Source organism: Mauremys reevesii, linkage group 3, assembly GCF_016161935.1.
Source record: "Mauremys reevesii isolate NIE-2019 linkage group 3, ASM1616193v1, whole genome shotgun sequence".
NCBI lineage: Eukaryota > Metazoa > Chordata > Testudines > Geoemydidae > Mauremys > Mauremys reevesii.
This window is the reverse complement of record NC_052625.1, coordinates 75648428-75671399: the sequence shown is the minus strand read 5'-3', so window position 1 is coordinate 75671399 and position 22972 is coordinate 75648428.

Here is a 22972-nt window from a genome sequence, read left to right as displayed (position 1 = left end):
AGACATTGACACTGAAATAAATACACTGAAATATTTCCATGCACAGAGTCTGGCTGTCTCTTTTCTCCATCAGTACCTCAGAGGCTCAGTCCACGTTCCCAGGTGGCACTCAGGCAGAGACCAAGCCAATGAAACAGCAGGACAGGAGTCAACATAACAACTGCCTTTTCCAGTGTTGGTTCTAGCTCAGGTGCATTTGCTCCAGCAGCAGCATTCCCCAGGCAGGGACAGATGGAAGCCCCATTGCTTGACATAGTTAAAGCTAGACAGGATAAGATACCAGAAAAATTTATTTAAGAGAACAATGCTGCATTGGCAGGGAGATGGATTAGTGAGCATCTAAATTCTATGATTCTATTGATGTTGTCACAACGGTGCAATGCTACCTGTTAAAAAGAGTAACAAAATGATAGGAGAGAAAATACCACTATAGATATTTCAAATTTATAGTTTTTTTCTCTGTGGCTCCTTTGTATTTCTTCTACTCTATGATATCTTGAGCTGATGCTCTGGGTTCTCCACACACTGAAGACATGTGGAGCACAATGAGAAAAACAAGAAGCACCTGATGTCCAAAAGGCACCTTGATTTCTAGTATATAAACATATAGGAAACATTACACTATACCAGGTGTGGGAGGTGAAAACGTCAGAATGTTGTCTGATGTTTTTCCTAGCATCCAAAAAGTGGACATTAGGAGCATTAATACCTTTGAGGATCTGTGCCTCAAAGCTTTTCCTAAGTGTTACTTCTCTGTGACTTCCTGCTCACCACGGAGCTGTCTAGTTTGAGTTCACTTGGAGCCTTTCCCAGTATGCTCATCTGGCTACTGGTCCTTTAAGTCTGGGAGGCAGAAGCAGTTGCAGTTGTAAGGGGGCCATTTTGCATTTGACTACTGTAGGATGCCCATTTTTCCTTTTCAGCTGGTAAGTATTTTTAATTCCTACCATGTTTTCCTAAGAGTTTTATCCTTCCTCTGATTCCTGAGACATATCCTCATTTGTTACTTCTGCAGAATAATTTTTGTCCTGACAGCATTTTCTACTACTCCAGCTTGTAATAGTAGATATTTACCCTACTCAAACTTTAAAAAGCATCTAATCCTATCAATTTCCATGGTCTTAGAATATGTGCCACCATACTTTACTTTCAAAGCCCTTCTCCAGCAAACTTAGTTGTTTAGCACTTTATCAGCAAGCAGACTGCACAGACATTTTCAATTTTCCTCTTTCATATCACTGAAATGATAAGCCCAGAAAAAAAAAAATCTAATAGACACTAATGTATTTAAAACAAATGTATTTTGTGTGTAGGCAAATAGATGTAACACAGAAAGCATGAATTACCCTATGGCCTGTATAGCAGATAAAGGACCTCTACAATATCCCTCTTTACTGTCAAATTGCTATGGTTGCATTCAGAAAGAATAGGGTAAACAGATGAAAACTAAAGCAAATGAGTTCTCATACTTAAAATATATGCCACTCTAATTATATTGTTTTCTGAAAATATTCTGTGACGAAAGTACTCTAGTTAGGGACATACGATAATAGCGTGAATTTTTACCATTTGTTTTGATTATTCTACAAAAATAGGTCCAAAAGTTACATGCCCTCCACGCCCGTGTGGAAAACCTCACTCTATTAGATAGAATTTCTACCTGCAATATTAAAGGTTTTATGCTTACAGATAAATATGGTGAATTGATTGATTTGTCTTTCTTTTCTTTCTGTGTCTACGTTTAATTGTACGTATAGCACTGCTCATTTAAGCTCTCGCTAGCTCCATTACAAATGCCATTTTTTAGCATGAATGTGTAATATTATGCCTATTGGCACGCTGTATACATGAATAAATGTATTTTAAGTTTCATTAGACTGTTGCTTTGGATGCAAATTTTCTGTCCAGATGCACATTTTTTTAGCCACTCACAATTAGTTTTAATAATGTTAGTTAAAAAAAAAAAGGAATATGTTCAATGATCTCAAGTATATTTTTGCACAAATCCAGCTTCAGAAAGCCTATTTTTTAAAAGAGCTTTCCACTACTATTTTAGTCTAGGATGTGGACAAAATCTTATCATTTTAAGGTAAATATTATGGCACCAGACTGATAGACTGTTCTAGACTGATGCAAGCCTCACCAGTATAAACACCTTTATGTTGCCATAACTGCAATCACAATAGAGGGTTCTACTGATTTAACTAAATCATTTTTTCTACCAATTCAGTTATATTGGTGCAAAAACTGAGTGTAGATAAGCCCTAAGTATAGCCTAGGAAATTGAAATAAAATTTTCTTCAGATTATCCTGTCACAAACCTGTTCTACAGGGACCACTCTGGAGAAAGGAGTCAGATTGGTCTCAGTGTCTATTAAGGACCAAAGTTGCATCGCTTGTACTGTAGAGCATCAGCGGCAGTAGGTGTGGGCTTTACATCTCCTCCTCTGCACCAAATTGACCCCTATTTTTTATGGCCCTAGACTATGGGTTCATAGCATGCAGGGCTGGCTCCAGGGTTTCTGCCGCCCCAAGTGGGGGGGCGGGGGAGCTGATCGGCGGCACTTCGGCTGCAGCTCAATCACACTGCTCCATTCTTCGGCAGAAGTTCAGTGGCGGGTCCTTCACTCCCTCTCTTCCTCTTTGGCGGCACTTCGGCAGTGGCTCAAAGAGGGAAAGAGAGACTAAGGGACCCGCTGCCAAATTCCTGCCAAAGACCTGGACGTGCCGCCCCAATAGTGGACAGAGTGCTGCCCCTTTGTATTGGCTGCCCCAAGCACCTGCTTCCTTAGCTGGTGCCTGGAGTCGGCCCTGAGAGCATGTCTAAGGCATGCACACATACAGAGTATGGCGTATTCCCGCCACAGAGATTTTGAAAAGGGGATTCAGAATGCTGGGCTGCTTTTCTATGTGTTAATTCAATATGTCTAGTCTCTCTCCTCCTGCAGGCACAAGAATAACCAAGATATCACTCAGCTAGTCTTGTGTCTATCAGACATACTACAAATACCTAAAGCAGAATAACATGTTGGGGCAGTACCCTTTAACCAAACAATACTTCATCCCATCCTTGGCTCCTGAAAAATAAATAAATAAATAGAACAAATACATTATGTAACTGTACACTTCTTACAGTTAACAACTTTACTATCCTTCTTCAACCGTAACTGGAAATGACTCCAGCTTACCTTAATGTAATGACAGGAGTGTCTCATCTCCTACAGGAGCTATCCAGTCCCCTGAGATACCACAGTCACATGAGGGGTGGGAAGAATTGACTGGAGAGACCCACCAGCACCTGCTTCCCTGTCAGCTGGGACATCACCTTTCCTATCTCTATATTCTACAGGGAAACATGTCTACACACACATGAACCCCTCCGAAAGGTATTAGTTCATTCCCCAGATAGGGCCTGTGACTTCATTTCCACTCATCCATGACTTGGGCCTTCTTGTACGCTTCAGGGCTGGACCCACTGCAACAATATAAGAGTAGCATTAACGAATGTTGATATGCAAAACAGTACAGTGTGAAACTACTAGGGTTGCTCCTACATAATCAAAAAAGCAAGCAAATGAAAATTGTGCATGTCCTCTACTCCTACAAGAACAGGAACACACCTTTCCATTACCATAACAACTGTACCTCAAAGACCATCCACCCCAACCTTACCTTAGATGAGAAGAGCTTGGCTTGTTTAGTCTAGCAAAAAAGAAGGCTGGAAGGAGATATGATTGCTCTCTATAAATACGTCTGGGGAGGCTGAGGGAGATGGTAAATACCAGGGAAGGTGAATAGCTATTTAAGCTATAGGACAATGTTGGCACAAGAACAAATTCAGGCTAGAAATTAGAAGAAGGGTGAGATTCTAGAACAGCTTCACAATAGGAGTTGTTGGGACAAACAATTTAATTGATTGCATGATAGGGTTACTTGTGATGGTCTGGGGCAGGGCTCAGCAGCCCTGGGGCTCACTTCCTGTTTATGTCATGTGTTCCTAAAAGCTCATTCTTCAGGGTTTCAGCCAGCTATCTGCTGGACTCAGAAAGGTATTTACACTCCTTCCCTGTCCCACCCCAACACACACACACAAATATATTCTGAGTTTTTGTTTTGTTTTAAATCTCCTTCCTCTGAAGCACTGGGGCTAGAGATGGGACATTGGACAGGGCGGGCCAGGGCTCTGAGGTGGCACCAAGGAATCTCTCTCTCATGTGCTTGCCTGACTGGTTCTTGCTCACACACTCAGATTGCTACATGTGAGATCAGGAAGGAACTTTCCCCAAGGTTAAATTGGTAGTGATCTTGGGGGAGTTGCATCTCGGTATATCTCACTTAAACGTTTATCTGCCATTGCCAGGGTCTCAGGCACTGGTGCACCTCGGTCACTCCTATTCTGTGCTGGTAGTCTAGTCTCCTGTGGGCTGTAATATTTTGGTCTAATTTCAGTTGTTGGGTTTTGTGAGTGGGTGATGAGTGATGCTGGTGGCCTGTGATATACTGGAGGTCAGACAATATGATTTGGTAGTCCCTTCCAGCCTCAAACTCTGACTCTATAACTCTTCTACCAGTGCTTCCAGTGCCAGCAATGAGTAGAAAATTGTTTTCTTATCCAATGAGATTTAGAGACGTCAGAAAAACAAAATCCATCCATTGTCAGTGATGAAATCTTGACACTATTTGCAAATCACTAACCTGAAAAAAATAGATTGGGTCAACTGAAACATTTTAGTTTGATCATTTTGAAACATTTTGATTTTGACATTTATTTTTTTACCTTTTTTCTAGACAGTTCATTGCAAAAATGTCAAAACAGGACATGTTGGCAATTTTGAAACTTTTCAAAAAGTTATTGAATTATGAGATTTGTCTAAACCAACCCTTTCCCCCACACAGTTACTATTTTGATGACCAACTTTTCTGGTTTAAAAAAAAAAGTTTAATTGAAAAACTCTCAATCAGTTCTATTCAGCACCCTCTCTACCAAATGTTTCTCTCCAAACCAGCCTTCAACTTTCCCTTCTGCGCACCAGGATCACTAAACTACTTCTCAGGTCCACACAACACTATTAATTGTGGATGTTTGATGTAGTAATTTGAAGTTCAGTATATTTGGCCAAGAAACTTGCAGAACAAAACAATCTTAATGTAGAGAATGCTAGTGGAAATTCAAGAATAATCCTCTTAAGGTACTTCTAATCACTTTTCTGATTTATTTATATGTATGTGTGGGTAGGGATAGCACATTGTGGGCACTACCTTTTTACAAATAGTAATAAACAGCCTGGGGACTAAAATCATATTCTGATTATGAAGATGTACTCAAATGTCTAAGTAAAATAGAAATGTAAGTCAGGTATTTTATAAGTTTCTGTGATGATAATTAGAATATTACACTTCAATTTTGATTGCTTTATCATGGAAGAGTATTAAGGAGAGTCAGAGTATAAAGCAGGTGGCATGCTTTGGAGTGGCTGCAAATGTAGGAAATTATAGCAGAAAAGTAGAGAAACTTTTCCTACATACTTTGGAAAAGAGGAACCCAATGTATGACATACCCTGTGCAGAGAATAGATAGGAGAGATCCTACAAGCTTATGTCACATAAAACCACCATTGTCCATGAACTAAACAAAGGAAAGGCCAGGACCAAAAGGAATTTAGGCGGAGATTCTTTGTACAAGGAACAGTTAACAGATGGCTCAGAATACTGAAGCAATGTAGGAACAGCCCATACCATTTTATAAATGATTTGATAAAGTATTTGCAGGAAAACGTTATTCTGCAAAAATCATTGTGTGTAGATAACCAAATAATGGTTCTCTCATTCACACTATTTCCTATTAGCACATGTAGAAATACATTTTCAACTGCACCTCAAGTGTATTTAGCTGGGCAATTTTCATTAAAGTTCTGCACTGCCCTACAAATGTACTTTAAAACCTCTATATGTGTAATAGTTATACCAGGGGTAGGCAACCTATGGCACACATGCTGAAAGCGTCACGCAAGCTGATTTTCAGTGGCACTCACACTGCCCAGTCCTGCCCACCGGTTCGGGGAGGCTCTGCATTTTAATTTAATTTTAAATGAAGCTTCTTAAACATTTTAAAAAACCTTATTTACTGTACATACAACAATAATTTAGTTATATATTATAGACTTATGGAAAGAGATCACCTAAAAACATTAAAATGTATTACTGGTATGTGAAACTTTAAATTAGAGTGAATAAATGAAGACTTGGCACACCGCTTCTGAAAGGTTGCCGACCCCTGAGTTATACTATACCAATGATGTTGCCTAAAAACACTGCTTTTAATTTAAAATCTCTACTTTATAATGATCTAAACTGGTAAGCAAGGTTGTGGTCCACCCTAAAGGAACTCCCAGGGAAAGCCTCAGATAGCTAGTTTTCCCTTGAAAGGACATGGATACAGCCCTCCGATCAAGAATAGACAAGTAAGCAGTAAATCTTCCAAAACAATATTTATTTAGAAGTGAGTGGTTACAATAAAACAACAGAGAGAGATAGGATAGCGATAAATATAATAAAGGTTACAGTTAAAAGGAATGAAGTGGTGCGGCAAATAAAAGCAATGCAATACAATAACAATTGTTTCAAATGGCGCATGGCAAATAAAGATACAAAAATAAAGTGCACAGCAAATCAAAGATACAATAATAATATAACCGTTTACTTAACACCTTATATCATATAACAATATAATATAATAATTTAATAACTATAACAATTAAACATTCAGTGCTAAATACTTAACACTAAACATCTAATAAGTGCTGATCAGGCAATCATGAGATGCATAGGGGAAGATCTCATTCAAAACTCAAGCATGCAGCTTTATTGACAAGCAGAACCCATACACTCTTATTTACATTCCAATCAAATTGCCTCTGTATTCATCTATTAGTCCTTCTGCTATGTCGATAAGCACTGCATGCTGCCGCTTGCCGCTGCTGAGGAAGAAGCTCTGTTGGCTGGGCTGCTAAGGAAGCCGTTGCCATGACGACCTTAGAATTCTGTGGTTGCTGCTGCTACTTAGGTGGAACCCCAAAGCAACCCCCTCCGAAAGCCTAACAAGCTTTCACCCAAAGCTGCCTAGCTTCTTCTGCTGCCGCTGACGTTGCTTCTCAGGTGGGTTCTTCTGCGCAAGCATCTTCTTCCTTGTAGTTGTCTTGCAGCTTCTTCTCTCTTCCTAGGTCCCCAATCCCACTACAGGGTTTAGCCTGCTGGCTGTTGCCTTTATATACGATTTGCAGCTCATTAGCTATAATTTATTATTGTAATTCAACCAATCAGCTTTCAGGGATTAGCATATACTAATATATGTCACGTGCACTGAAATGTCACAGTCAATCTCAGCCAATCAATTTCCAGAGATTAGCATATGCTAATTAGTCACATGTACAGGAAGCTCCATCTATCTCTGTGGGCTCAGTGTATCCCTATGGAGTTTTTCAGCTGACGTTTGGATGAACCATAGCTACTTCCTGTTTGAAAGTCTCATGTATTCATATGGGCTACAATGTATCTCGATGGGATTTTGCCGAGTCATTCCCCAAAGGAAGTGATGCAATACTGTCTCCTGATTGCATTATTCCTATACATTTTTATGGGCTTCTATGTGTTCCTATGGAGTCTTTTCACTACATCACCCTATAGTCGTAATTACTGGATTTTCTTAATTTAAACTACTACTATTTTTTATTTAATTAAAGCCTTGGTCTTAAAACTAATTACTAGTATAAGCATTCCAAAGGGTCCTGACACTACCACCATTTGTTTTATCTCCAATTAAGCAAGTTATAATTTTTGTGATTTTAGACCCCCTTCCCAAGGTTTTTCTGAAATCCTTCAATTTAAAGTGTTATAAGGCTTTTCAGACAACTGAGGCAAAATCTTTCATCACAAGCTTATTTTCTTGACTCAGATGAAATGATATGTAATATGCTGTAATGATATGTAATATGTAAACCTGCTGCATGTAAGATATCTTAGTAATGGAGATATATTATGTATCTAACATACAAAGGAGGGTAGGATAATTGTAGTACACTATATAGGATCTGATTTACCAATGAGATACAACAACCCAAGAGTGGAGTAAGTCTAGTGACTGCAAGGCGAGGGTGAACAATCCTTGATTTTTGTAGTTTAGTCCACTCTGCCAGTGTATGATTTCTTCCTTCAGTCTATTTTATATAGGCTTATCTAACTGAGTTTTACATATAAAAACGATTGGGTTTCTACCATTTTCTTTGGGAGACTATTCCACAGAAGTGGATCTTAGGCAGGACATTTTTTCTTGATATTGTCCTAAATTTCACCTTTCTTAATTTCATCTCCTTGCTCTTACTTTTTTACACATCCCAGGATTAGTTATGTTTTCTCATTCCTTGTTGTTTATATGATTCCAATAATTGCCAACTGTGGGCCTGATTCGCCTATGCCTTGCTCTTTGTGTCATCATTTACACCACCTCATAGTGAATACTGTCACATCAGATTTCAAAACACACACACACACACACACACGTAAATGACTGAACAAGATGACAAGACCATGGAAAATTGGGCAGTCATTTGTTCCATAGCCAAGGTATACATATTTCACGCTTAAAATCTTGCTTGGTAAATCGATCCCCCCAGGTCCCTAAGCAGTTTTGCTACTCTTTCCCGAAATACTCACGATTTGTCATGATCTTTTTGGTGATGGAATTCTGAGAAATGAATGCAGTGTTCCAGGAGCAGTTAAACAGCTGCATAAAGAGGAATGAATACCTCCCTACTCTGTCACATATCTTTGGGTATGGAGCCCAAACTTAAACTGACCATTATCTTCCATTTTATTACTTAGGCCTATTGAAAAATTGTTCAATTTTTGTTCAATTAAGTTTTTCCTCAACATATTTCATCCAAAAATATTTTGATTTGGTTGCCGATGAACAAATATACAAAATTCCATTTTCAATTTTTTTATTTTTTTGCCCAAAACTCATTTTTTGACAAAAAAATATAAATGTCCATTTATTCAAAAAAGTAATTTAAAAAATCTATTCATCAGAAAATTTGTGATCAGCTCTAGTATGGATAGACATTGGAGTGAGGAGTCAGGATGGAATGTCAACACCTGGTGATAGCTGCCCTATGGAACCACTACTTCCCAGGAGATAGATGGTCCTTCAGCCAAATTGTTCCCCATTGGCTCAGCATCGAAATGGTGGTGGTGTTGCCGGCAGTTCTTGTGATGATTAGGGACAGAAGGTGGGACTCCAGTAAATGTCATAAATGTACCTGTAACATACATGAAATAATATACAGGATACTTTAAAAAGTTGTTTCCCCTTCTCAACAGTCCACCATAGAGTCCTACGTTCTGGAGAAGTTCATCAAGATGGATGACGGTAGGAGAGCAGATTCTTTGCAAATAGCACTGCCATATACAAATAATTAATGACCATGGTTGGGGATATAAGAAGGAGCCTCTAGTGGATTCAAGCCAGATGTATGAAATAGTGTGTGCTGTGTATAGGATGGAGAATATAGAACAGTTCCCCAAATCCTGGTCAGGGCCTTATCTATTTCATTTGAATTGCCTGAATGCTAAGGATCTGACTGTAACTTTCACAACTATACACACATGTTTGTTGGACTGTGAAAAGAGAAAATAAAATGCAAAGTCTTCTACCCAGCCTGTTTCTGGCCTATACCTTTTTTCTTCCTCCTCTATCAGGAAGAAATGCACCATGTTAAAATCTTTGGTCCACACTTGTATCCAAAACTATTTCTTGTGCCAAAAGGAACAGAAATGTTTAGCATTTATAAGTTTGTAAATTCTATAATAACACTAGAAAGGGCTTCCTCACTGCTATACTTAACACTACATGAATTATGGACCAAAGGGTCCATCTTCACAGGAAAACTTGTGTATTAAGACATAGATATTACAATATCTTGTCTACCTTAGTATAGTTAAATTACAATATCTTCAATCATTTTTATCTTCCTTTTCACTTCATATTTCAATTGCTTCAGCCTTCCTTTGTACATGTAAAATATCCAGAAATATGCCTGTCACTTTTCCACAGTTTATTTTGTACTTTCTTCTTCACTTTCATCAGCCTTTTTGAATAAGGCCATGTCTACACTACCACTGATGTCGGCAAAACTTATGTTGCTCAGGGGTGTGAAAAAACACACCCCGGTTTGACATAAGTCTCACTGGCATACATGATAGTGTGTACAGTGCTATGTCAGCAGAAGAGCTTCTCTCACTCTGACACTCACTGCGGTAGTTTAATTATGTTTACAGAAGCGCTCTCTCCCATTGGCATAGAGCAACTACACAAGCAATCTTACAGCAGTGCAGCGGCGTCGGTACAGCTGTGCCACTGTAAGCTCACTAGTGTAGACATGGCATGAGTGTATTCATTGATAGATTTCACATATACACATGGGTATCCATTAATTATGTACCACACTTCATATTTCCCCAAGGAGATGAGAGGTTGAGGGGAAAAAATGTTCATGTTGAATGAGAAAGAATGGATGCTGTTAGAGCATTCTTAGGTTGACAAATTAATGATATCCAAGGCCAGAAACAGAAATCTAAAGTGAACTCAGAACATTTGGCTATGTACATGCTTATTCATATTGACATTGCAAAAAAAAAACATCCCAAATAAACACTATACACGCAGCTTGGGGAACAAAACACAGGACCTTCTGCTCCAAGGTCCTAGTTCAGCAAAGCACTGAATTATGTACTAAAGACACGGCTTGTGCTGAATGGTATGTCTTTGATTACTATCCTCAAGACTCTTATTGCTTCTGCCGAGGCTGTGTGGCCTAGTGAAGAAGACACTGTTCTGGGACCTAGAAGACGTGCATTGGATTCCTGACTCCACTACTAGTCCATTGGGTACCTTAGACCTTTCACTTTACCTCTCTTAGGGTGATCACCCATCCTGAATTGGGCAGGACAGCCCCGAAATGCAGAGTTCAAGTTCTGGTCCCGGGCTGAATGACTCCATGACAGCATTAAAATAATAGTAATACAGTTGTGAATTTTTCACTTCACCAATGTCTTCCTTACTAAGCATCTCATAGACTGAAAACTGTTCACATGAGATATTTGGGCTTCATTCAGAAGGCCATCCCTATTCAGCAAAGCATGTAAGCATATGGCTATAGTTTTGCCTGTGTTTCAGTGATTTGCTGAATAGGGATGGACTGAGGCATGTACTTAAAGGCTTTGCTACATTTTTTCATTAACAAATACTAATGCATTCATACAAATTAGAATCAGTTTGCAATTCATTCGCAAATAAAAATGGGGGTAAATTTTTAGACACCATATTCACAATGAATAATTTAACCAACTCTACCTAATATCAAATACTTCAGGTTCACCTAGTAGGAATATACACTTTAGATCAGATGGGAGCCTTGGACAATGCAAACAGATAACTGCATGAACTCAAGAATGAGTGGAAAATGCATACAAAGAACTTCAAAGGAAATTTTTAAAGAAGAATGCAATAAAATAAATCCAAATCAGTCTCTTAATAATCTACATATTCTGCTTGTGGCGCTCAGAAATTCCTATTTGAGACTTTGAGTCCCCAAGCTCATCATGTAACACTCACAAAGAACAACAAAAAGAGCAGTTGCTCCTAGATTTAGTCATCGGCGTCTTGCATAAAGACAACTTGATAGATGTATGTTGGTGCTTATTAAATGAATTGGACAGTGTATTATATAGTATGTGGCAGCTGGATTTAAATAGCTGCTTTGAAAGAAATCCCTGTGCTGCCTCTGCTAACAGACAGATAATACATTATTGTAGACAGGAACTATGCTTACATTCACATATTAGGCAAGATTCAATTCTACGAATGGTTGTCATGATTGTGTTTGCTTATGTTATAATAAATTACTATTTAGTTAGAGATAAAACTGAACACCAAAACCTCTTTATGAGTCTATTTATTTGCCAATAGCAGGCAACCCTCAAGTGGGTGTACGGTCTGCTTGAGGAAAAGGGATCAGTGACCTGGAAAACTAATAGTTTGGAACTTCATGATAGTATGTCCACACAGTGACACTAAATGCAACAAATAGATAGCACCTGGGTATGCTTTGAAAAGCCAATAAAATAAATTTTGCAAGGATGGGAAAATTCAGAGATACACAATACTTCCTTCATGAGAAAAATTAATTGTCTTAGATACAGAATCAGTAATAAATATAAGTAAAATGAACAGAGGTGAATTTAACACACCCTGAATAAAGGAAGAACAGGTATGAAGATGAAAATTGAGACTATAAAATATCAACATATGAGTAGAAAATGTGACTTGTATTTTCTTCTGACAGAGATGCTACTTCAAAGTAGTATCTCCTTCCATTTTATAAAATTTGAAAAAAAATGTTTATTTTGTTAACATTTTCAGCCACTGTGGGTTTTTTTGTTTTGTTTTGTTTTTCTGTGTGGTGAGACAATAGTTCATTTAGGAAAATTAATGGATGTCATCAAATTGTAACAGAAAAAAAGAATATTTTGTTCTTAAATTCTGGAGTGTCATTTTTCTAATAATCCAAGAGCGCTTAGCCCCACAAGATGCATGTGAAATACAGTAAGTGTTATACCTTTTTACAGATGGGTAAAGTGAAGCAGAAAAGATAAGTGTCTTGTTCAAAGTCATATAGACAGTCACTGGGAGGCCACCAGAAACTTGACACTCAATGCCATGTTCTAACCACTCTTCCAAATAATGCATTTCATGTATCAAATCTTAAAAGTGCCCAGTAGATGTCCTATAATTTTACACTGAGGCAGTATTGGAGCTGTTTGTTGCAGACTATCATATCCTATTGCTGTAAGGAAGCCTTGTAGTCCAAACCATGGTCCAAATTTTGCTTAAAATTGTCATTCCAGTATCCCACTACTAAGTTTTATCCATGTACTTTTTTTATATGGCTTTAGAATGAGCACTTTTTTTCTTTATAATAGATAGCTGCATTATAAAGTGTTACTTTATAACCTAATAATGACATAGATTATTCTAAATGGTCTTGTTTCCTCCTTATTCAAAATGCAATTGCAAACCATGCTACGAAATATTAAAACCATTGCTGGGGTCCCAATAACTAGGCCTGCAGCCACAAATAAATTAGAAATATCATACTATTCAGTTTGAATATAGATTGCTGTATAGACTCTACATATCATTACTATTAAATGCGTGACACTAAGTGTTGAAAGATTCCTGGTCTCATGATTATTGCTCCATACCTCTGGTGGTTGTTCTCCATTTCATACAATAATCCTTCTAAACCAAGGTTCTTTTGGAGGACACCCTAATAAGCCCTTGATACCTCGCACTGAAACAGGCAGTGACACCACCCAGTATTGCCAACCCCCAAAAAGCATGAGATTGGCTTAACAATCATGTTTTAAAAAGATACATTTTGGGGGGGTCTTTGTCTTTAGGTTTCTGAGCCTTTACATTACAGTCAGTCACATTTTCAGGTTTTTCTCCACAACTGTGAAGGCTAGAAGTCCTTTAAAAAAATGAAATCTAGGATTCTCACACAAAATAACATGATTCCAGGAGCTGATATTTTAAGCAAAGCATCCCATATCACAAGACTTTCAATAAAACCGTGGAAGTTGGCAACACTGCATCTCTAGCAGGCTTTTAGTATGCTAGCAGTGCCTCTTGTTGGGGCCAAGCAGGACTGCCAGCATCACTAGTGGACTCTGGACTGCTACTACTGTCTTTACAGTATTAGCACTTGCACACAGTTTCTTCTTCCATCAAAGCTGGCGTTGCATAACAAACATCTTTCTTGAGAGCCAAAATCTCATGGGAGAAGAGGGAGGTAGTGAGCAGTGCCTTCTGGACTGCTTCTGTCTATGGAAAACCCCAGAGTGCACTTTCTAAAGCAGTGGCATTCTCTACTGAAAGTTTTTTTTTTTTTCAGATTTGCTGGAGCATGGCCTACTCATCAAGGAAACCCAACAAGTCATCATCCTCTCTGTCAGAATTTTCCCTTGTCTATTGAAAGAGACATTAAAATACTTTCCTGTATATTTTTAATTGGATTGTATTTTCCCTTTAAATAATATGAATAGAGCAGTGAGTGTTGCTGTTGGGAAGTCTTTGTTTAAAAAACAAACCCAAACTGCCAAGATCAATATTAATTTTCTGCAACACTTACCATGTGACTGTTACGAAACCATCAACTGTTCATTGAAATTATACATACTGCAGAACAGTAACTTCCATTATTTGCATGTAAACCTAAAAAATCTCTGACAAACTGTCATCATTTGCTGGAAGTGCCTGTTAACATTATGGCAAATTACATATTGTAATTCTCATTTGAAGCTACAGGTACTCAAATTGCTTAACAATATTTCAAACATGTTTGTCAAAAAACAGTGTATTGATGCAAAAACATTGGTAAGTAGCTGATACGTGTTGGCTTTTTTCTGAAACATTTATCATCTTGGTATCCAAACACTGAGGGGTAGTGAGGATGACATCATACATTGATTTTCCTTTATTAACCTGAGCAATATTAGAGCTATATTTTTTGTCTCCAGTTTCTTAAGAGAAATATCCATTGGAGGAATCATTTTAAAATATGCTGCGAAGTGATGATATTCAAAATCTGGTATATAAAGTGCTTTTTCATCAGGAATACCACAGGAGCTGATCTCTAACCAGGAAATAGATGTGATCCTATAGCATATTTACAGAAGTGGAGATAATCTCTGGTCAAAGCCTGATCAACAGCCCAGAGAAATCAGTGGACAGGCTCCCAGAGCTTTGGTGAGCATGTCATCGGGCTTTCAGTGTACACTGATGTGAAAAACCAATCTGGATCACTGAATTCTTAGTGCCATGTCCTCATATTTCACCTGTGCATCTGGGCTGTGCATGAAAGGATATCTTGATGAAAGCACAGCACTGTGATCCAGAACTCTGAGCTGAAATACATTTAGCATGTGTTAGACCCTCAGGAAGAACAGCTGGCATGAAAGGTGGCTTTGTGGATGTCAGTGTGAACAGAATGTTAGTCAATCGTAGAGCTGGAAAATACAGCATAATAGGGATTTGTGATTATTTTCATGAATAAAACCTGCTGAATCACTTTGTTGCCATCCATGGCCCCCCTTTTACTCCCTTAACCAATAGTTAGTGACACAAGAGATTTGAACTATTACAGATGTTCATGGATAATTTGCAGACAGAAAAAGGGACTTCTTCCTGTTTAAATGGTTTGGATAATCTAATCCATCAACGGACACAGTAACACCTTGATTAGGTGACCTATCATATGGAATGAAAGTGAATATTCATTGTGACCACTCACAAACAAATCATCAGTTTACACTTGTTGGCACTATTTGTCAAACAATTGTGTGTAGTGGGGTGGTCACCCTGCTTCTGCCTGAAGGGGATAAAGCAGCCCTGGAGAGGGCTGCGGGGGAAGGGGGGAAGCCAGGTTGATTGGGGGAAGCAGCCACAGGTGGGGCCATCCCCCAATCAGGCCACAGCTGGCCCTATAAGAGGGCTGAGGACCAGAAGCTAAAGCATACTCTCTCTAGCTTCATTCAGAGAGAAGGACCTGGCTGCCTGGGAAGCTGAGAAGGGTAGCTAGGGTGGAGCAGTGCTGGGGAAGGGCAGAGGGAGCTGGGGAGCTCTGGCCTAGCAAAACCTCAGGCTGCAGGCCTAGTTAAGGGCCACAAAAGGGTACTAGGGCTGCAGAGGGGCAGCCCAGATATAGGCAGAGGCAACTGGTCCAATCCCCCTTGCCAATGATGAGTGATTTACAAACTACTGTCTGCCCCAGTGAGCAGGGGATGAATGGAGACTGGCAGTAGCCACTGAGGCAAGGTGGGAATAGGGGGTTGGGGGTTCCCCTGGGAGGGGAGACCCAGAGTGAGGGAGTACTGCGGTGGACAGATCCCCTGGGCACAGGGCCCCAGGTCTGGGACAGACACGGGGGCCAGCAGCAGGTGAGACATCAGCCGGCAGAGGGTGCTCTGGAGCTGGAAAAGAACTAATTCCCTGGACAGCCAGCAGGAGGCACCATGCTGGTGAGTCTCACCCTGCCACACTGAATAATGAAAAAGTAATAAAAATCCTGACCTAATCACAGGGAATTCACAAGCAGAATGCTAGGCTATGCTCATCAAATAGATTATTTGCAATAAATTTGATCATCTGCATTTGGAAACAATGAGGCACCAAAATCTAGGAGTGAGCCCCTATTTTTGTATTCAAGTTGAATCACTTCTCTTGACTCTGCAACCTGAAGGCTTGAACATATCTGCCCCTGTGAGATATCTGTTCACAACCAAATATTGGAAGAGCATCTAAGGCATGTCAACGCTGCAATAAAATACCCATGGCTGGTCCATGTCAACAGACTCTGATTTGCGGGGCTTGGCTATGGGACTATAAAACTGCAGTGTAGCTGCTCAGCTCAGTCTGGAGCCTGGGTTCAGGGACCTCATGAGATGAGAGGGTCCCAGAGCCCAGGCTGGAGCCTGACCAAGAATGTCTGCGCTGCAATTTTATAGCCCTGCAGCACAAGTCCTGCAAGCCGCAGTCAGCTGACATGGGCCGGTTATTTTATTGCAGTATAGATATACCAAGAGACACAGATCCACAAAAAGTACTGCTGCTTGTTTGGTGGCTACACTGATAAATAAATGACATTAGACCTTTCTGTGCCCAGCATCTATCATTAGCACAACATTAAAATAATAATTTTTAAAAGTCTGTCATTTTCCGTATACAGGTAATTGTAAGCCTGGAATTACCCCAATGTTGTTAAAGGAGTTCTCCAGATTTATACCATTTTAAATGAGTGCATATTTTGGCCCAGTGATTTTTTAAGAAGAAACCTGCTATGGTTCAACTTGATGACTGACAGCAGAAAAAAATGTAGACCTGGTAGAATTGAGTCTACTTCATTGACGTCAGAAGATCTGGAGTCACTCAGGCCAGGTCTAAAATTGGCCCTGAGACCTTAGGTGCTTTTGACCTGCTTAACAAAATAAAACAAAAAGTCCATTGATTTATACCTACCCTTTCATTGTTCACATTATTATCATTTCTTTCCGATCTTGCTTGTCCTAGTTTTCTTTCCTTCTTATCTTATCTTCTATGTTTCCTTCTTGGGTTATCATATTCATTTTTAGGCCATAAGACTGATGAGATCTGCCAATAACATAAGATGCAAAACCAGAGATTACAGATGGTCACAATGTTATCTGAGCTGTTATCTAACTGTTGGCAAGTATTCCAGATACCACCATAAGCTTCAGTAAACAAATCATTATGTTTAAAGAGACAAACTAATAAACATAAATGTATTGATATTGTAATAATACTTTAATTAAAAGTCATTCTTCAGTGTCAGAAGGACTTCTCTTTATTACCTATAGGTAAATGATTCATATTATCCTTATTCTGTATTTTAAATTTTATAAATATAAAAATAATAGACTAAACTTGTTCCTTGAGGTCTGAACATAAATTAAGATTAATTCTTTATATTGCACTTTGATACATCTCAGTTTCACTTACTGATGTGAGTCTATGTTAGGTATTCCTTTTTACACCTTGGGCCAGAACCTCCACTCATATAAATTGACATGCATACGTTGAATTCAATGGAATTGTTCTGACCTACACCTGCTGAGGATTTGTCCCCTGGCATTTTTTGTCATTTATAAAACTCCATATATATTTCTTGAACTGAAATATAGCGTTTACCAGAGTAATACATTGAAAATAGCATACTGACCTCAGACTCCTATGGACGATTGTACTGCTGAAAAAACAGCTTTAAACTGCTGCTGGGGCTCCATAAGAAGCTCCATCACTGGAGGCTGATCCGAATGGTGCTGAACCAGGGAAACTTGCATTCTGTGGCCCTCAGTCAGAAGGATACATCTTTCCTTTTACCTTGTATGAACAGTTTGGACAAATAATGAAAAGTGTGTGGTTCAATAATAATCATTTTAAAAATAAACTTCAGAAATAGCTGTATATTGAGTTATGATTAAAGTATGTAAATTCTATTTTTCATGCTACCTAAGATTGTTGTTCTTTGAGTCGACATTAATAACAGTTACTGCACCAGTGTTTGAGGCACTAATTATTCTAAATATAGGAAGATCTTGTGGATATACCCCATTTAGTAGTAATTGTGAAAATGTCAGCCTGTTTCAGTTAATAACACAGTAATGTTGGTGTCTATGTAAGTGCTCATAGACTGCTACAATGGACTTTATAAGTATTACAGGCAAAATCCACAAAGGAACTTTTGTGCTGCAACTCTGTTTTAACTTTGCCTTGCCACACAGTGGAATCCTCAGCCCTGTCCTATATGCCCAGTCTCCCTATACAATGAGTTGGTGGAGATAGGCACCGAAGAATCAGATCCACAAAAGCCGGCGAGCCAAGGGGAGAGCTGCCTAAGCGAGTCCATAGCTGATGCTGAGGAGAGGGGTGTGGCTTAGGCCTTGTCCCTCTCAGGAAGTTAGGCATCTAAATCTGGGCTGGAGATGCCTTAGCTCCATTTGCAAGCCACAGACTGATCTCTCTCATGGAGTCAGGAGCTGAAGCCTTGTCTTGCAAGAAAGGCAGTGACACCCACTTAACTCCCCAAAAGCTGAGGGGAGGTCTCCTTTCTAACCTTCAAGCCAAATAGTTAGGATAAGCACCCAGGGTGTAGAAGACCCTAGTTCAGTTCCTGCCATTGCCTCATATGGAGAATGGATTTTAGATTGAGTTTCTCACTTCCAGGTGGGTTCTCTAACCATGAGACTATAGAGTCATTCACTCTCTCTCTGTGGTCCAATCCATATTTAATTATTTATACACAATGGATCAGCTTCAACAGGAGACACTGAGAGCTCCATACCAGAATATCTCATAACCAGTGGTTAGAGTCCTCTCCCAAGAGGTTGGTGGGGGGGGGAATGAACTGGAGTATCCCATGTCCCAAGTGAGTATCTTGGGCTAAAGGGTAGAAGGGAGGTCCCCTCTGTGATTGCTTTGTGTGGAGTTAGGCATGCCCTGAGAACACCTACCAGATTGGGTGTCACAGGCAAGATCGGAAAGGCAATAATTAATTTGAGGATAAGTGTTGGTAGGCAAGACTGAGGCAGCTGGGTGCATGCCCACTGGCAGCAACTTATGTGCTTCAGAGACTTTAATGGTGGATTTTTTGGAGGAAGCTGAGTAGGGCTTTTGAGGTTCCCAATGGTGGGACTTGGGTGGGGCAGAATTGGGCTGGGTGGCGGGGAGGGGGGATTTGAGGGGTTATAACTGGTGGAAGCTGGGTGGGGGAGCTGGGAGAGAAGAATTGGTGGGGCCTGATTGAGGGAGGGGCAGAGTTGGGGTGAGGTGGGGCTGGAAGCTGGGAAGGCAGAATGGGTCAGGGGTCGGTGAAAGTGGGGCAGAATTTGTGTAAGGTGGGGACTGAACTGGTAGAGGGTAAGGACATAACTGATGGGGGATGCGAGGAAGAACTGATTTGGAGATATGGGGCACAGGATTGATTTGGAGGTTGAGGAGCAGAATTCATTGCTGGACAGGAGAGGAGGGTGAGAACTCTGGCCTCAGGGTCCAAAATCCTCATACCCAATACATTTTGGAGCTTGAGCAGCATTCTCTCTTTCTCTCTCTTGGAATGCACAGGGACAGTTCACCAACTGTTAGACTAGACAGACTGAAAAAACAATATAATCTCTTTGTAAATAACCACATGTTTTGGGGCCAATCTCCTGATTTGTTGGGGGTCTGACTAATTTATTGTTTGATCTCTTGAGGTTGACAATACTCTGAGTGGTATTTAATTAATTATATTGTATTTAAAAACAGTGGAGAAAGTGACACACACTTGGGAAGACTATTTTGGGAACGAGAGGAAATGATTAATTTTTAATTGCCTGTCATCTCAATATATTATTCTCAAGTGCATGTCACTTTCTCCACTGAGCGTGTATTTGTTCACAGTTCTTATATTTAGCTTTAATGTTTGTTAGTTTCCACTGTTGATAATGTTAATTATGGCACAAAAGACAGATCGCGATCTAACATTAGCTGCAATGGCTGTTTTGATTTTAACCCAATAGCCTTATTCTGGATTGGCTAATGAATATTCATGAGTTCATTTGGAGACAATATGGTAGTGTGCACATCAAAATAACTAAAGGTATCAAGGTATGCCATGGCAGAGAAAAAGTTGGGAACCACTAACATAGGCACTTAAGAGATTATATATCATTGCAAGTCAATGGGACTTAGGCTCCTAGATGTCTCTCTTGCTTTACAAATAGGATTTAAGTGCTTTTGAAAATTTTACCCAAAGTGTACATAGCATATCTTATGGATCTACAGAAAATCTTCAAACTGAAAATATATGAAATGATGAAATTATTTCCCTTAGTATTTAAACAGCATGACTTTTGATCATTGGTTTTGAATAAGTATTCAGGAGAATTAAGAGAGATTCATTGGTAAATGAACTGATTAAGATATGATTAATTGCCAATGTCCATTCACTACTGTTTAAGAAGGTGTCCTATAACCCATCATATAAATGACACATTGGCTTGTTGGTTGATTAAAGTTGTCTAGATTATATCTAGAAAAGAATGATAGTAATTTCATAGTGTTGTAGAAGTCATTAAGAAAAATGCTATCCTCACTATTACCTATGTAGTCTTATAGAAGTAAATGAGGTAGTTTGAGAGTAACGACAAGCAGAATTTGGGTCAGTTATTATATGTCCATGGCTGATTTCATTTAATTCTTAAACAGAGATGCTGGTTCCCACCCACGCAAAAAAAGATACAGAACTTAAATATATTTAAAAAAATTCCATTGAAGGGTTAATAGATTAAGAGGCACATCAATACAACATCTTTGATACAATTGTGTCTTTTTGAAGTATCACAGGAAGTGCAAATCTGAAGGTGATCTACATGGATAAAAGTCACCGTTCACCAGAATAACAACTTTTCACAGAAAGCCATTTACAGTCAGCATCAGTAAAACACAAATCTTAACTAAAATAGAAATTGACCTTGAAAGAACGTATTAGATGACACACGAAGAGAAGATCAAATATCTGGTGAATGTTATACAGACATTTAGGCTTAAAATCCATTTAAGTAATTACTTCAGAAGTGCTACTACTAAATAGATAATTTAGATGTGTCAGATCTATCTGGCTGGCTGGCTTTGGCATAATCAAAAGTATGATTTCCAAGAGAGAGGAGAAATAGCTACATAGCGCACACACACACTATCAACCTTGGCAGGAGACTACAATATGGGATGGAACTGCTGAGTGTGGATTTTGGTTTTGACCTGGGCTGAAGGAAAGCCAATGTTTATGCTGAACATTTTGTAAGGACATGCTAAATGTGTGTGGCATTCTTGCTTATCAGCAATGTGAAGTCTGTAATTCCATTAAACTTAATTGACAGATCAGTTTTAAAATACAAGGGCCAAATGCTCTGCCTGGGGGCTACTGGGCAATATTCCATAGATATCAATGGAGCCTGGCCCATATACACCAGCAGAGGATTTGATCCCAAATATTTTAGTTGTGCTTTTATTATGGCATCCGGACTAGCTCATAAGTTATCCTACTCTACCTCAGTAAACTCTCAAACCACCGCATCTTATCCTGGCAATGACATATGTCCCAAAGAAGAAGAGCAATTACTCCATTTTGAAAGGTAACCTTTTCGCAGACTGGATCCCTCATCTTGCTGGCAGGGAATGTGTAAACTACAATAGGGTAAGTGTTCTACTCTGCTATGCTATTTGCTGATTCTGGAATAGAATTTAATTTTTGTCAAAGGAATATTTCATAATACCTATCTGTATTGTTGGAACTATAACAGCACATTCACAAAAAGTGGAACCATAGCATTCATGAAAATATTATGCAACCACTGGCTTTCCAAGACATGCTGTATGTGACAGTGATTAATAACTCAGGGCCCAAGTATTTATAATGGAATTTTCCTACCCAGTTGTGAAACTCTACAATGCTTTCAGTTTATCTTTAAAAAATTGCAACAATAGACATCACATTCAGATTTGATTGAAAAGTAATTATATTTTAATTCTATAGCAAGTGATCATTTCAAAAGATGGAATAGGGTTTAACTACTGCCTAAGAAATGCAGAGTGTATCTTAAACCTTAAATACACATTGTTAGTGTGGTGTTACTTTAACACACAAAACTGTCACAGCGGATTGGAAGCTGGTTTGAGAACTTTAAATATCACTAAAAGCCACTTAAGGCTAATGCATGTTTAGTTCTATGGAATAGCTCACATACTCTTTCTTACAAGTCCTATCATTAGAACCAGCACTCATCTTAGAGAAGTTGTTTTTAAAGTGCATATAAATCAAAACTGCCCCCTCTGCTCTATAACCTAGTGCAATCTATCAGAGAAATAGTTCTTTTAACAGCAGGAGCTCAGGAAATGTATGGATGTGAAGAACTGCTAGTATTGCTATGCTGGTTTTGTTTTTAACAGTAATCTTTCTAAGGTACACTCCTAACTGAGAGCTAAATTTTGGGTTTGCTACAAGCCCAGTGTTTAGGCAGCACATGGTCAAGTTGCCCCAGGAAGCAGATCATGACTTAGAACCACATTGGCATCCCAGTTTCTCTGTGCTCCTCAGCTCAGAGTCGTACCCTGCCTATATCCTTTTGAGCATTAGCCAGCACAGTGAGGGTAAAGAAAGTTAGGTTCCACCATTCTGTGTCACTTCCCCCACACATGCAGGGATGGGAGGAGATAGTGCCTTGGATAAACTGTTTTCCTCTCTGTGCTGCTACCCATGCTACCTTACATCCCCTTGCACTGGTGCACAGGACAGATCACGTT